Below are 13,266 nucleotides of genomic sequence, written 5' to 3'. Positions count from 1 at the left end.
TGCGTGAGCGCTAGCGTGACTATCTATAAAGGAGAGAGAGCATGCACATTCCCTAGACACATTCCAATTACAGTCGCCCTGCGCTCTTAAACGCTGAATTCTCGGCAGCTTTATAAAGTCTTCATGTTTTTGCATTTTCACGCTATAAACATCACTTTGATCGAAAATATGCAATCTCGACCTAAAAGTTTATTCAAACGTCTTTTTTATTCTTAATTTTCACATTGAAAAATGATAGATAATGGCTTACAATATGTGAATTGAGAAAAATAAATTGCTGTTCGTTATATGCTGTTGAGAAATGTCGGAGGAAATAAATAAAAAGTTTTATAGCAGAGTCGTGTAGCCTAATAAGGCCGGCGCCTAATGCGCTTAATGTCGCCAGCAGAATTACAGCGTTAAATCCGTAGATTTAGGCCTTAAATAATTCAACTTTTAAAAATGATAAATAATAATTACTGATAAAAATAGATCTTGGCACTAAAGCTTTCAAAATTAATTACAGTTAGGCTTGCAATATTGTTATTGTAGATGATCAGGTAATTAAAATGCTAACAATTAGTTTAGCAAGTTTCGTTTCCTGTTTACGTGGAAAAAATTATTGCCTATATTGTAAAAACTATATTATAAGGAATTTCATAAAACAAAGCGTGACGATGTCAATTTAATTTTGGTTGCGTTACGTTTCAATGATGCAGGAATTTTTTAATGAAAAAATATGTTCAACATATGCGTAGAACTTTGATTTTGTGCTAACTACTAACTCGTGCTATGTTTGAAAAGCTAAAGTTAACTTCCGGAATAAAATCAATTTCGAAAAGTAGAGCAAAAGAGAAACAATGAAAACTGAGTATGAAATCGTTTATTATTATAATATTGGAGAGTTCGTTGCTCGAATAACAACATTTCACGAAGAAGAAAGAACAGAAGTCTGACGAGTAATTAAATTGACGTTAGGGCTCTCTCTCTCCCTCTCTTGTACGATCTTACTCAAGCTCATAACCCTGAGGCGTAATGAGTGTAGGAGGTGCGTAGTAGCTACAGGCTGCTGGCCTACATTTTTTGCGGAAAGCTCTCAGCGAATACAGCAGCTCAAATTACGCCGCAGAAAAAGCACCGACAATTTGTTACGAGAAGTGCAAAAACTTTGGCCGAGACCGAGAACTGCAAGAAAAAGAGAGAAGGAGATAGAGAGAGAGAGAGAGAGAGAGAGAGAGAGAGAGAGAATGCAGGAGAGAGATGGAAGAGGCGGGTAGCTTTTAAACTGGCAGCATCTCTACGTAGCTAGCGAGTGCATACCGTTGCGCTGCTTCTGGACATTTTGAGATTGCGGCCATTCTTCAGGCTACATCTCTCTCCCTTTCTCACTTGCACATGCGCGCAATAGCCGTATAATGTAAGAAACAAGAGCACAAGCTTTTGATACAAGTATGTACAATCTATTATACGCTGGAGATAACCTCTTTACTCGAGATGTACGTGTGTATTATGTACAAGCTACATGTACGTTTATTGGAGTTTTCTTTACCACTTCTTCATTCGTATTGGATTGTCTTCGTGCTTTTTTTTGGCTATTGCAAAGTTAAAAAGACTTAGAAGTAACTATTCAAAATAGCAGCTTTGTTTTAAAAATATTTCCAGCATTACTAACACTCTCAAAGATTAATAATTGTACCTTACTATTCATTGTAAGAATTTGAATTTAGTTGCACATCTATGATAAATAAATATTTTAATTATAGAATCGATAATATTACAGAGCATCGATAAGAGAATTGTAATATAAGAGTTTCGTTGTTCAGTGATATAGAAATGTTCGTCAATAAGAGCTTGTGAAAATTGCTCAATGCAGCCATACGATAATTTTACTAGAAGCACAGTTATACTTTGAGAAAATGCCAGCAGGATTTTTGTGTAACCGTTAATTTGATCCATTATAACTGATGTATTTCAAAGGGGAAATTAATTTTACACATATAGCGGATACCTTGAACCATTGAAATAAACGAAGTATTGGACGGCTGTTTCTTATGGCACAAGTGTGTTTACACGAAGCACGAACCTTACCACTCCGCCAGATCCACCGATTTTCCCTCTCGACAAGTATTCACTCGAGCGCTCTGTCGTATTCACTCGCGCTACGGAAATCTTTGAACTCTACGGTAGTTATTCTTTACTTATTGGATCGGTAAAAGCTCACGGATATGTGTTTTTATTTATTCCGAATATTACAGAATCATCTTGGAAGAAACTGATATACTTTTTTTTTCTTTTTAATTTCAATATAAAAATGATGTCGCACATACAATGATTTAATCTTTATATACCTGACATAAATGTTTGCACTACTTCTATCTTCAACTATTTTAGCTAACGTCCGAACAGTTTATTATTTTTTTCCTTTTTATTAATTCGTAAAATGAAAGCGATTTTTATGATCACAACTATGATGCGATAATGGGTTACTAATGCTCACCTTAATCATAAGATAGTAATGAAAAATAACAATAATCTAGCGTAACAATAATCTAGTTACGCTAGAACGGAAAGAACAGATTAATGGTGCATTGGAAAGCAACGGGAAAAATTGAAAATAAATTGCCTCGGGAATTTATTGCATTGAAGTTTTGTGAGTGATCGAGGCTCCGGGTCAAGCAGGCATCGATGGGCTAGAGCGGCATTTAAGTGCAAAGTTAGTCGTGCCCCTTCTCACGGGCTAACTCACAACTCGACCATAAGCACTTGCCGCTACACTCTTTATTTCTTGCTTGTCCCGCTACTGGCAAGGGTTAAGTGCCTATTTTTCCGGGTCTACATAACTTCTCTTTTTCCTCTTCTCTACCTCTCTCTCTCTCTCTCCTCCTTCTTCCTTCTCTCTCTCTCTCTCTCTCTCTCTCTCTCTCTCTCTCTCTCTCTCTCTCTCTCTCTCTCTCTCTCTCTCTCTGTCTCTCTTTCGCTCCACGATGGTTCTTAGTCCAACCGTGTCGGCGGTGCTCTGGCACGGAAAGAAAAAGTATTGTTTCACCCTCGTCCCTTCCCCTTCTACGTCGCGTCGAGGGTAAACTAACGGAACGAGACACTATCGTTCACACTAAGAGCTCAAGCTACTTGTACAGTTCTCTCTCGCTCTCTCTGTCTTTCTCTCCGCCAGTTCTCTCCTTCATTTCTTTTTTAGCTGATTCGAGCAGTTTCCACAAGCATCAACTACTTGTGACCTTAATCAAGGTTATTTGCAAGCTACGTGTCGTCGTGAAAATTGTGTCACTAGCGCCGTATTCATAATGTGATAGAGACCTACCTACTTTTCTTTTTAATATTATCGGGTTTCTGAATTCACAAGTGTACTTACATTTAGTTATGTAATTTTCTTTTTAATCAAATTGCAAAGGAAATAATGTGCAATTGTATTAAAAACTATGAACTATCTATGATTATCCATGTAATTTGAAATCATTTTGATTTAAGAAATAATGAAAATATTATAGATTTTATGGCAAATAATAATTTGCTAAAAATTTTTTCCAATTATTTTCGTGTTATATTACTAAAACCATATTTTATTTTAATAATTCCGTTGAAATACTATTTATATACCTACATGCTGTACGCTCGCTATTATTTTTACAATTTTTGTACAAATAATTGTAATTTCGTAGTAGAATTAAGCAATATTTTCATTGAGAGTATAGTCACGAGCCAGATACGAATAGGTACAACGTAGCTGTGACAAAATACCATATTTCAATATATGACTAGGGTCAGGCCGGGCTCCTACGAAAGTCAATTTATTAGTTTATATCTTTCACGTATTTACTGTGGATATTTTTACTTACTACATTTAAAAGCTATGTATTTGCCCATATGAAAAGGTTATATAAAATTCTTATAAAAATTATATAGGTAAAGATATATGTTATAGAATATTTTTTGTATTTTACTTTTCTAACATACACGGAAAATATATTTTTTTGATTTAATATATTTTAGGTACCGCAGTCTTCGGAAATTCGACGTACAAAAAAAATTATGAGTGGCACGAAATCCGATCTTTTATGCAACCTACAAAGAATCACCTAAGTTCTATAGATTATAAACAAATTGCAATCGTGAAGTTCATTTACGTTTGTAAAAATTCATTGCTTTGTATTTACGAAAAGTGCAAACTATATTTTGGAATCCAACGATGTTAGACTGTTAATTAAGCCTGTGGTATATAAGCGGCTTTCACCTGAGTAGACTTTTCGTCTCAGCCCCGGTAAGCTAACAAACCCAATGCAGAAGTGCCGAAAACCTAATAATCTTACCACATCGTATCAATGTTTATAATAAAATTTAGTTCAACTTTAATTATTAAATTAAAATAAGCGTTCAGTTTCACTATTTTACAATTGCTCCATAAAATATGCTTAGAGAGTTCGTTATAAGTGGAGGTCAAAAAATGTTAATTTCATATTATGCGGAGACATAGATCGAATAAACAATAATTTACATACTTATCTGTGAGTAATGAGCTCTTGACAAAAAGGCTCAAGTGAAAGCCGCTTACATACCGCATGCGTTATTGACAGTTGAACGTCGTTAGATTTCAAAATGCAGTTTGCATTTTCCGTGAATACTGAGCCATAAAATTTTTAGAAACGTAGATGAACTTCACGATTGCAATTTGTTTATAATCTATAGAACTTAGGTGATTTTTTGCAGGTTGCATCGACGATTAAATTTCGTACCACTTATAAAAAGTTTTCTGTACGCCAAATTTCTGAAGAAGACTGCTGTATCTATAATGTATTAAATTAAAAAAATATATTTTCTGTATATGCTAAAAAAGTTACATACAAAAAATATTCTATAACATTTCTCTATATAATTTTTATAAAATTTTTATAAAACGAATTTCATACAACATTTTCATGCGGGCAGCTATTATCTAAAAGTAGGTTCTGTTTCAATCAATGAAATCTTGAGAAAGTTATTTGTAGAAAACGTTCAGGGTACGAGCTTTCACTCTCAACGCGGACCAAAAGCAAATGGCGAGACGAAACAGATGAGCAACAGACCAGACGCACCTGGCTCACTACCACAAGAATTTTTCCCTTTTTTTTAGTCGAGTACGTGTAGACGCGATGTTCCCCGTCTGCCACAGCCGATAATTTTCATCAGGACCATCTGAAAATGTATTGCGGCGCGACCGGTTGGGGAAAACCTAAAAATAGTTTGTACTGGGTAGGTAACGCGGGGAAAACGCGGCAATATCCGATTGTCGCGTCACATGTATTGTAAAGTGTAGATTATAAGACCGGTTATAGTAAATCTAATTAAAAGCGATATGTATGCGTAAAGAGCCTGTGACACGTCCAGAAGCCAACAACCACCTTGCACTCGGACTTGCCATCAACGTGGAAGAGCGTCGAGAAATGTGTTTTTGTCGCCGTAACAACATTCCAGCTCCGAATGATGAGTCCTTAGAGGCTTCAGACCCCGTGAGGGATTTTCTTTCCCGGGCCATTGTGGGTCACCTCGCTGAATTTACAGGGATGGGAAGTCACGAGGTTGAACTCCGGTCTAGTAGGCCAGCAAGAGAGAATGCAAGGGGGGAGAAAAACAAAGCGCATGGGCGGGGGCACTGCCTTCGCAAATAGAAGGCCCAATGAAAAGGCCAGTCGTGAAAAATTTCTCGGGGGCGAGAAAGAAAATGAGAGGGGCTAACGAAAATTCGAACAGGAGTAAGATGAAACAGTCAGTCAGTAGTAGGGCTTCTTGACTCGCTTAGGCAAGTTTGTTTTCGCCATTATTCGAATTTGTATCACTCTCACAAACACTGTCCCATCCTTGTAAAACAACGAAGGCTTTTTTCTCACTGGGTTTTTTTATGCCTCGTTATTTAGACTAAGATTTTTGGTAATTTATTATCATTACTAGATCTGTGTCGGTAATTACTATTAATAAAAAGAGACCAAATCAAAGAACAATAATGATAATAGAACCTTCTGCTCCAAACCTCATTCCTTACATTATTCGAGTTATGAGGTACGATTTTCAAATGCATTTGTTTAATTCGCAATATCATTATATTCTTTCGCTTCTATTAAACATCGCTTACGGCGCGTCTTTTACCAACAGTATGTCAATCAATATCATGAATTACAAATTAAAAAGGTATAAGTAGTATATTATTGGCTGGGCCGTAGACGTCATTAATGAATATACAATATATAACACAAATACGTGACAAACACGTAGGATAATCTAGTCGAGGCTACTAGTCTCCTTTTTGAACTTATCTAAAACAACTTCCTCTTCCTAAATACCTTTTCAGAAAGATAAACGTAAGTAGGCTGCAGAACCGTTTTTAAGTCCTTGATTGTTGCAAGCAATTAGTATATACACATATAATTTTTAGATATACTGGAAAATGTGCTAAGCCCGTCAGTACTACTAACAAAATAGGCGACATCTTCGTTATGTAGTTCAAAAAAATTAGTAGTTCCTATTCAAACCTTCTTAAAAGTTGTTCGTGAAAGACAATCGGGATTTTAAATAAAAAACAATTTCATATTCACCACTTTTCATTACTGTTATTGAAATAAGTTATTTAAGCACTGGACTAATGGCTAGTACATAATTTAAAGTACAATAATCTGATGTAATAAGCTCATGCATAAAAGAAGACTTCAATCCTTATACAATAAAGTACAAACATGTTTTTTTTATTTTTTTATATTTTCTGTTTATATCGCAGGTACATCCGTACTTTTACGAGTAAATGTCGGGACTAGTAGAAAGAGCAAACGCTAAAACGACTCTCCGTGAAATTGTTCGCAACGTCAAAATGTTGAGTAGCGGCCCTTTCGTCGAAGCTAGCAAAAGGCACTTCGTCAGCACTGTCGCAGCGCGTAACTTGGAATGTAAGGTGACGTTTCGTCGTTTTAAGAGAGAAATTTATCGAGCTGAGTTATCGGGGAGCTGCCGTTTCGCACCCCGATAGCACTGTGTCAAAGCGCTACGGAAAATTTACGATGATACGCTTTTGGCATCCTTTTTTTCCTTGTCTGTCGGACTCCCGAACAAGTAGTTTATCGAATAAAAAATTTTCACTTTGTTTTTTTTTATTTTTGAAAACTAGTCGTTTCTACCTAAAAATTTACATTTCTAATTCACAGATATAATCACGTGATGATTATATTTTATGTGATTCGATTATTCGAAGCTTTTGCAGAAGGTAGATATAAAAGAGAAAAACTGAACAAATTATTTTTACGATCGATATAACGACAATCGTTAAAGTATTCGATGAAAAACAATATTGTTTAAGAGACAAAGAAAGAAAACGATTATTATTTTAACGATTTTTACTGAATAGGATATAAATGGCATTTTTGATGAGGCGTCATAAAGTAATATTCATTTTATTATATTTCAATTAAGATTATAATACGAGATGTGGCGTAAGTTTATACAAACAGCTTACTTTTGATTATACGAAATTAATTTGCATTTTTTGCTTTCTACTAAATTTAAATTTAGTAGAAAGAAAAGATGCGCCTCGCCGTTAATGAAAAAGCAACCAACTTTATCGCTTCATTTTTTCACAAATAATCAATACGCTCTATCATATAATTAGCACTCTTGAACAGTTTTCCCCCAAAACTACGGTATAATCCGGAAATCCTAAGAACGTTGCTCGTAGAGTGCAAGCGACAAGATAATCGCTAGCAATTACTTAAGCGAGTGAGCCTCGTAAAATTCTCTGAACCTAGTGTGCGATGATAGTAGCATTCATAAATCCCAGCTGGAGCTATCTATTTTTGTGACGGCGATCTTTCCAAACGTCTTCCATTTTTCGCTTTTTCTCGTTTTTTTTCACTGGCTCGTTTCTCGCTCTCTCGAGGTCAGGGATCATCGTTACGATCAAAACTCGCGCGTCGCATGGAATACAGAGTGTCCATCAGTTTGTGCTGTGAACGAGAAAAAAAACGGATATGTGACTGTTCCAGCATTGTAGGGGGCGGGTCGATATGGCAGACAGAAAAAGCGCGTTATCACACGGCTTCGGTTCACGTACGCGCTCGTTCCTACTCAATTTTTTACTCGCTGGCGTTCAGCTGGAAGCTAACACCACTGTCGTTGATTATTACGATGCAGGCTTTTTTTCACTTTGCTTTTTGACGCGACTAAGTGCGACAAATCAAAGTTATGAGTCTACGTTTTTATGTTTCATTAATGAGTTCTCCGCTGTGCTTTGCAGCAGGTCTTTTATGACGGTCGCATTCTTTATTTTACAATTTGTGTTTCCACGGTTAGTTTATTCTTTAATAAGATAATATGTAAGCAGCAAATGTCTGTTCGCCCTTAAAAATGATACCATTTCCAATTAAATTTTGTTGTCTTGCGAAAATTACTTTCACTCCACTAGCAATCCGTAAAATAAGAAATCGAATTAGTATAGGTAATGTGTCAAATATTACAAATATATATAAAAAAAATATAACAAACTATACGTTTTACATGTCTCAATTATTTTCATTTAGCAAAGTATTCATTTTTTGAAATAAAAATTCATTTATTCGTGGAATGACATGCGGTATATTTTTTGTGTCTAACAAAAAATTTGATAACTTGAGCAAACGCAACGAATAACCTAGTTTTCATACATTTACGTGTCATTACCGAAAGTTTTGGGTAGTTGTAATATCATTTCACAAAATTTCGCATATGTAAATTCGTTACATATAAACTGATTTATTTCAAAGTTTTAAAAACAGTTTTTTAAAACTTTAAAGTAAGTTTATAAAATAGACCATCTTTGTAATCATAACTTTGACTAACTAGAATAAATGATAGTTTAATAAATATTTTTCACGATCATTACAACAGCATATATATTATCTTAAAAAACGTGTATATTGTATTAAACAATAAATAATCAACGTAGTTTTTATCAAATTTTCAAATTGAATTTACAATATTAAATTTTCGGTTTCATCCATCTATGATATTCATAGAGAACACGTTATACATCGATGACATAGGAGGGTAGGTTTGCGTTTTTACATTTTCTCTAATTATTTTAATAATAAATGACAGATTATTTCAGAAATCATAATGTTGTCGAACCCCACTACTAAACTAATACATCTAAAAAGAAATAATGTATCTGAAACTGAACTAATGTATCTGAAAAGAAAAGTAGTAGTTTCCGAAGTAATAAAAAAAATATTGAAGAAATATATTACAAATTGTCGCGAAATCATGAAAATAGCGACGCGAAAAAATTTTTTTCATTATTTGTCTACTATTAAGATTAAATTGGTTTATTTCTGAAGGAGCAGTTAAATATAAAACTATTTTTAACATATATTTCGGTTGGAAAGATGTCAATTTTATGAAACCCCCAACGGTGCTCCAATGTGATACAGCCCGTCCCGGTTGAGCTACCTTAAGCATAATTTATGTATTCAAAACTATGCAAGGGTCAACGTTTCGAACAGAAAATAATCAAAAATAGGTCTTTTGATGTATTTTCATAGGTAAAATTCGAATGGAAAAACAGTTTAATGTTATCTATTTTGTATTTTATTAAATTGCAAAAAAAAAACGATCAGGAAACATAAAAATGATGTTTTCATTTTCAACGATAGCAACATTTCTATAGGCAAGAAAAGGACATTAGAAGCATACGTAACGATGAGAGAATTTTTTATGGTGTAAGAAACATTTCGTATAATAAAATTGAAAATTAAGAGCGTGCATTATTGAAATTGGCAAGAGCACTAATTGAATATTTGTAACAAGTGGTGCCAAACGATTAATATTTTTTTTTAAAACAAGACAAACATAGGCGTACTGCGAGCTCCTTTGATGTGGTTTCATTTCCATTCATCATGTATTACTTATACGACATGACTATAGTTTAGTCAATCAAATCATGAATAAACTAGCTTCACTTTCAGGCCCATCTCTTTTTTATAATTTTATAAAAGGATCGCCCGTGCACAAAATTTCTCTTTTAATCCGATTTGTCAAATGTAATGTGTAATAGTATTGGAAGCATCGAAATTATTGAAAATTAATATCGTGTAAAAAGCATTCGGCCAGTATCGTCGTCTTAAATTTCTAAGCAGATTGAGACATTATAAGCAAGATGAGTAGAGCTTTGAGAACGATTAAAGCAGACGCAGCAGGTTGTTGAATCGGTAAAAACTTGGGCAATTCAGCGCGTGGAGACACGGGTAATCACGCGGCAATTATGCAAAGCACCGCGCGATTGCGGCAAGTCTGGCGTAATCGCATAAGGAGAGAAGATGAATGCCCAAGGGCGCACACAACTGCAAGGAGATGCTATATACATAGAGAGAAAGAGACGGAGAGAGAAGAGAGAAGAAGAGGCGAGTAGGCCAGTGTCGTTTTGCTCCGACTGCTCTCCAGAACTTTGTAGCCAATAGGACACGAATCCAGGAGGCAGCTATGAACTTGCATTGTACTCTTGCGCTTATTATATGCAATTGTCTCTAGGTAGTTATGTCGAACGCGTGCATATGATAACAAGTGTCGTTTGGATACACTGTAGGTATATAATATGGTTGAGGATATCTCGTATCGAATTTCATTGAAAGAATATTGAAAGCAGCTTACCAATTATTCAGACTGCAATTAATTGAATTTCTCTTTGACAAACGTAGATGATTGAAATCTTGAATTTGTCGGAGCCGAGTGAAAATTGTATTAGAGAGATAGCGCCTCGACAACGAATTAAAGGGTCACGACTTCTAGAGCTTTGTGAAGTCGAGCGTAGACGACTCGTTAAAAGCAAGTGTACGCGTATGTACAAGGCAACTAGTGTCGCACAAGCTTGGACAGCTGTATATATATAGCTGCTTCTGTTGTTGCTAGATAGCCTAGGTGGCAGTGTGCACGGCTCAAAGGCAAACTTTGCTACCGAGATCTTGGACAACCGGAAATAATCCAACAATGAACAAGGTAAGTAACTTAACAGACTACCTTTTTCACCGAATAATAAGACAATCATATACATGTATAGACATTTATAGGTTACCGTATTAAACGCTATACGTACTCGAGTTATACTTAACAGGAAGATTTTCAATAGTTTTCAGACTTAAGCCAACCAAGAGAAATAAGTTCTTGAGTTATATTTACTAGCTCAAGCCTGAGCGCCTGAAGTCCGAAAGCTATCAACAGTCTTTCGACAGGAAAAACGATTAAACTTGCTCTCTCTCTTTCTCTCCCTCTCAGTTTCTCTCTCTCTCTCTCTCTCTCTCTCTTAATGTACTTCTTTCCATCGTGCAGCGCGCAATTTCTCTGAGGGTAGAAAGCAAGAGCTTACCTGATTGATGCGAGAGTAGAGCTATCAACGACCATAGAGCGCACAGCCATCTCCGTCGGTTTCCGTCCATCCTGACTCGATTCACTGGTAAAGACGTCAGAGTCCTTAGTCTGTAGTCGATCAGCCGGGCATTCAATTTTACGGCATTGCCAACGCACACACATGCACGCACTCTCTCTCTCTCTCTCCCTCTCTTTCCACCACACTAGTACTACTACAATTGCACTTTGTCGCTGAGGCTGACTAAACGCTTGCTCTTTTCACTGATAACTGTGTGCGCGCGCTCGATCGATATATTAATTTTCAGCTCCCACTTGTTCCTAGCAGCTCACTCTCTACTCCTTGTCAAAACAAGTAGGTGCAGCAATACTTTTACCTTGTTAATACACCACCTTCACCTTTACATTTTTAGCAATGTCTCGAGCGTCACACTACACTACAAATTCGACTCAGAGCTGGCGCATTAAAACATTTGCATACATATCACTTTGTTAGTCTCTTTTTCTAGATGTGAATGTGTATGTCGATACTTCTTTCTTTCTCCCTCTGCTACTCCGTGATATATCGAACAAGACAAGTTCATTCACACACAAAAACTACGAGCTCCGGGAGATTGTCATTGAGAAGGGTCGTCTGGAGCTGGTTTCGCTGTTGGCTTCGAGTGCTTTGTAGGGCATCATGCCAAATCTCAACGCTTCGATTTCTCCCTTTGTGAACCTGTAACACAATCAATTTTTACGATTTTAGTTTGGTACTTGAATGATATTGTATAGGGGGAATGTGTTGGAGGAAATGTTGTCTGCAAAGAATATTCTATTGATTTCTAAAATTTCAATCTGCACTGAAAAGTACTAATTAATTGGTTAGCTGGATTTTTTTAATTAAAAATATTGATGCAATATACTTCATTTTTTTCAGGTACAAATAGCGAAAATAAATAATAAAATCAGCAACAAAAAAATACAAAAGATTTCGAATTGAAACTTTAGCAATTCCACGTGTTTTATTAAAACAACCATAATGTATAATAAAATAAGAGAGGCTAGAGAAATAAAGACGGAGTTGGTATTAGACAAAGAAAATAAGATCGCAGGTGGCGAAATCTCCATTTATCTCAATAAAGCCTAGTGACGCATATTGGGAATTTCTATGGTGAACGTCAATCATATATCGGGAAATTACATACAAGTTTTCGAGAATCTTGACAAATCTATTAGAAAAGACAAACTGAATGTCTAAGCGAAGAGCCACACCCGACAAGATAATTCAGATAGTATATCTGTTTTTACCCTCTATCATTAAGACAGAAACGGAAGTGCGTCGTGAGAGAGTAGAGAACGAGAGAAACAAGAAGAAAATATAAGTCGAAGACGATCAGATGGTCATCAAGATAAAAAGAACTGTACTGAGAGAACTAACGTAGTATGATGGATGGCTTAAAAAGGTCGAAAAAAAATTTACAAATTTAATATTATTTAACTGATAATTAACTATATTTTATGCTTTAATGTTCCCATTCGTTGATAGTCATAATTGCTTTTATTAGATAGATCACAATGATTCTTTTAAAAAGATTTTTCCAATATTTGGGTGTATAACGGAAACAATTATTTTTTAATTACGACCAACTAATGAAAGAATTGAATTGTATTTTTCATAGTACCTGTAAATTGGACTCAACTTTTAACTAATTTTCTTTATTCAAATAAATGTTTAATAAGCGCACTGAAATAAGGATGTAGATAATTACATGTATTCATGACTCTCGTGTTTATTTGAAAATTAAATCCTTGGACAGTAATATTAAATCCATTCTCAAACTAATAACGTTGATTTTCAAATAATGATTCATAATTACTAACTAGTTTTCTAAGCAATAAATATAACGAAAATTATTTGTTATAGCTTTTTATTTTTAGATT

This window comes from Phymastichus coffea, unplaced genomic scaffold, assembly GCF_024137745.1.
Source record: "Phymastichus coffea isolate CEN01 unplaced genomic scaffold, Cenicafe_Pcof_1.1 PCOF00308, whole genome shotgun sequence".
Classification (NCBI taxonomy): domain Eukaryota; kingdom Metazoa; phylum Arthropoda; class Insecta; order Hymenoptera; family Eulophidae; genus Phymastichus; species Phymastichus coffea.
The sequence above is the reverse complement of the archived record's forward strand: the minus strand, read 5'-3'. Positions refer to the sequence as shown.